The sequence below is a fragment of the Pan paniscus genome, chromosome 17 (genome assembly GCF_029289425.2).
Source record: "Pan paniscus chromosome 17, NHGRI_mPanPan1-v2.0_pri, whole genome shotgun sequence".
Taxonomy (NCBI): Eukaryota; Metazoa; Chordata; class Mammalia; order Primates; family Hominidae; genus Pan; species Pan paniscus.
This window is the reverse complement of record NC_073266.2, coordinates 61,734,725-61,738,632: the sequence shown is the minus strand read 5'-3', so window position 1 is coordinate 61,738,632 and position 3,908 is coordinate 61,734,725. Positions and strand designations below refer to the sequence as shown.

At 44.1% G+C, this 3,908-nt stretch overlaps 1 pseudogene; it reads left to right on the top strand.

Moving 5' to 3' along the window:
• Window positions 1–714: 714 nt before the first annotated feature.
• LOC100968682 (keratin, type II cytoskeletal 8-like) lies at window positions 715–3,161 on the top strand (annotated as a pseudogene).
• Window positions 3,162–3,908: the final 747 nt, after the last annotated feature.

Below are 3,908 nucleotides of genomic sequence, written 5' to 3'. Positions count from 1 at the left end.
ATATTCTAAAATTAACCCTCTGCTTAACAGGGTATGCTTATAAACTATTGGACTGAGGAGGAATTGCCCAAGTTATCAAAGACATCCTATCAGGAATGTCAGCCTTTTACTCTCATTCATGCTCAGAGAAACAGTGCTGCAGGGATTATAGCCTGGAATATGGCAGAACCAGATTTTAAATTTGTTTGCCCTTTGCCTCCTAATATCCATTTTCCCCTAAGTTTAACTGGGCATATTTCCCAGTTTGCCTTGCAAATGTGTTGCCATATAACTGCACTTTGTCTAATAAAATGAAACTGAGTATGTTTTGTGTAGTTTCTGGGAAGAGTCCTTAAATAGAGAAGGAACTCTGTTCTTATTATCTACCTTATGTCCTGAAATGCTTGTGTGATGGCTGAAGCTCCAGAAGTCATTTGTAACCATTAAGACAAGAGTCTTTTCCTAGGGAGGATGAGATAGAATAAACTGATAACTTTGTGGATTACTCATAATAGTCCTGAATTGCCTATATTTGTGCTTTTTTGTTAAAAAAAAAAAGTGAAACAGATCAACTTTTATTATGTTTAAACTACTTTTTTATTGAAGTTATCTATTCTATGAAGCTGAATCTAATTCTAACTGATGCACCCAGATTTTCTTAATTCCTGTTTCTACCCCAGATCCCTGCTGCTTATCTGAGTTTCTGGAATGACTTCTCATTTGATTACTTCCTACATGTCCCTGTTTCCTAATACATTAATATTGGGTTTGCCAATAAGAAACTTTTTAGAGTTGGAATATTGCTGATCATTTCTGTTTGCTAGATTTTGGTAACCAAATCATTTTGACTTCTAGGATCAGCCATTATTCTGATCCAATTTTGATCCATGTTCTATTCTGCCTGTAAAATGTGCCCCAAAGTCATGTACATAACCTTGACCTTTGGGTTTTGGTGGTTTGAGACCATTTCATTGATATTTCTCAATATCAATGAAAATTCTAGATGTTAATTCTTCATATTTAAAAAATTTTTATGTTGATTCTCACTTTTTTCCTTTGCTAAAGTTTATCTCTTTATTTCTATTAACATTTTTTTCTATTAGTGCGTCCTTGTTATATGTTCAAAACAAAATACTGAACAACTTAATTTACATATATTTTATGATGTAACTTATATCTGACAGTTTAATCTTCCTTAGTACTTCTGGTGAATGCCCTTTAGAATAAGAAGGAGGAAAATTTTACCTAATTATAATAGTTCACATATGCAAATGTTATCAGATTTAATAATTATGTTTCCCTAGAAATGATGAACAAAGCCACATGTGTTTTAAGTGGATCATAAATCTTGCTGATTAAGTTACTGTCCTGAGTCATTTACTATAAAGAAATTATAGTCATTAAACCTCTAAACTTTAGCTTAGCTCATTTCTCAAGCAGATATTTCTGGGTTTAAGATTTAAACGTGGACCTAGAAGCAGCTTCTCCACTCCTTCTCGAATCTCTGCCTGGTTCAGCCTGCCTGCCTCCACTCCTGCCTCCACCATTTCCATCAGGATGACCCAGAAGTCCAACAAGGTGTCCACCTCTTGCCCCCTGGCCTTCAGCAGCCACTCTTACACGAGTGGGCCTGGTGCCCCATCAGCTCCTCGAGCTTCTCCTGAGTGGGCAGCAGCAGCTTCACGGGTGGCCTGGGCGGATGCTATGGCTGGCCAGCAGTATGGGACCATCACTGCCGTCACGGTCAACCAGAGCCTGCTGAACCTGGAGGTGGACCCCAACAACCAGGGCATGTGCACCCAGGAGAAAGAGCAGATCAAGACCCTTAACAACAAGTTTGCCTCCTTCATCAACAAGGTACGGTTCCTAGAGCAGCAGAACAAGATGCTGGAGACCAAGTGGAGCCTCCTGCAGCAGCAGAAGACAGCTCAGAGCAACATGGACAACATGTTCCAGAGCTACATCAACAACCTTAGGTGGCAGCTGGAGACACTGGGCCAGGAGAAGCTGAAGCTGGAGGCGGAGCTTGGCAACATGCAGGGGCTGGTGGAGGACTTCAAGAACAAGTATGAGGATGAGATCAATAAGCCTATAGAGATAGAGAATGAATTTGTCCCCATCCGTTCATGCGGATGAAGCTTACATGAACAAGGTAGAGCTGGAGTCTCGCCTGGAAGGGCTGACGGACGAGATCAACTTTCTCAGGCCGCTGTAATGAAGAGAAGATCCGGGAGCTGCAGTTCCGGACACACCTGTGGTGCTGTCCATGGACAACAGCCACTCCCTGGACATGGACAGTATCATCTCTGAGGTCAAGGCACAGTACAAGGAGATTGTCAACCACAGCCAGGCTGAGGCTGAGGGCATGTACCAGATCAAGCATGAGGAGCTGCAGACGCTGGCTGGGAAGCACAGGGATGACCCGCGTCCTACAAAGACGGAGATCTCCGAGATGAATTGGAACATGAGCCAACTCCAGGCTGAGACTGAGGGCCTCAAAGGCCTGATGGCTTTCCTGGAGGCCGCCATCGCAGATGCCGAGCAGCTCGGGGAGCTGGTCGTTAAGGATGCCAACACCAAGCTGTCCGAGCTGGAGGCCGCCCTGTAGCAGGCCAAGCAGGATATGGCATGGCAGCTGCGTGAGTACTAGGAGCTGATGAACATTAAGCTGGCCCTGGATATTGAGATCGCCACCTACAGGAAGCTGCTGGAGGGCGAGGAGAGCCAGGTGGAGTCTGGGAGGCAGAAAATGAGTATCCATACGAAGACCAGCAGTGGCTATGCTGGTGGGCTGAGCTCAGCTTATGAGGGCCTCACAAGCCCCGGCCTGGGCTCCAGCATTAGCTCTGGCATGGGCTCCAGCTCCTTCAGCTGCATCAGCTCCACCAGGGCTGTGGTTGTGAAGAAGATCGAGACCTGCAATAAGAAGCTAGTGCCTGAGTCCTCTGATGTCCTGCCCAAGTGAACAGCCATGGCAGCGCCCCCGTCAGCCTACCCTTCCTGCGTCTGTCCCAGAGTCCATGAGAAAGGCTGCTGTGCAGGAGAGCACAGGGAACAGGAGACCCACCTGAGGCTTAGCCCTCGCCCTCAGCCCACCCGTAGGGGAGTTTACTGCCTGGGGTACCCCTCTTGCCCATGCCCCCAGCTACAAAACAATTCAATTTTTTTTTTTCAAAATAAAACCTCAGCTGGCTCTGAAAAAAAAAAAAAAAAAAGTAAACGTGGCTTACAATGAAGAAATCAATCGAAAATTTAGAGAAAATAGGCCGGGCGTGGTGGCTAACTCCCGTAATCCCAGCACTTTGGGAGGCCGAGGTGGGCGGATCATGAGATCTGAAGATCGAGACCATCTTGGCCAACATTGTGAAACCCCGTCTCTACTAAAAATAAAAAAATTAGCTGGACGTGGTGGCACGTGCCTATAATCTCAGCTATTCGGGAGGCTGAGGCAGAAGAATCACTTGAACCAGGGAATTGGAAGTTGCAGTGAGCCAACATCACGCCACTGCAGTCCATCCTGGCAACAGAGTGAGACTCCCTCTCAAAAAAAGAAAAAAAAGAAAAGAAAGAAAATTTAGAGAAAATAAGCACAAATTAGATGCCTCCGGACTCTTAGCAATTGTTTTTTTCTCTTTGGCTTTAATATCTTACCTTATTGCTATGAACTCATTTACACTGAAGATAATTTTAATATGGATTAAGAATAAGAAAAGTATAATACCTTGTATGATACATAAACACTCAGGTTCAGATGAGTGAACAAAATAACTAGAGTGAGAGAATACTGTATCACATGGCTTGATTAAACTTAGCCCTATATGCTTCCTAAGGGAAAAGAAAGGTAGCTGCATTAAACAGAGCAGTGGAAATTAGAGAGAACTTGACTTTAGCACTGAAATGTTTCACTGAATAAAATCTAATAAATATGA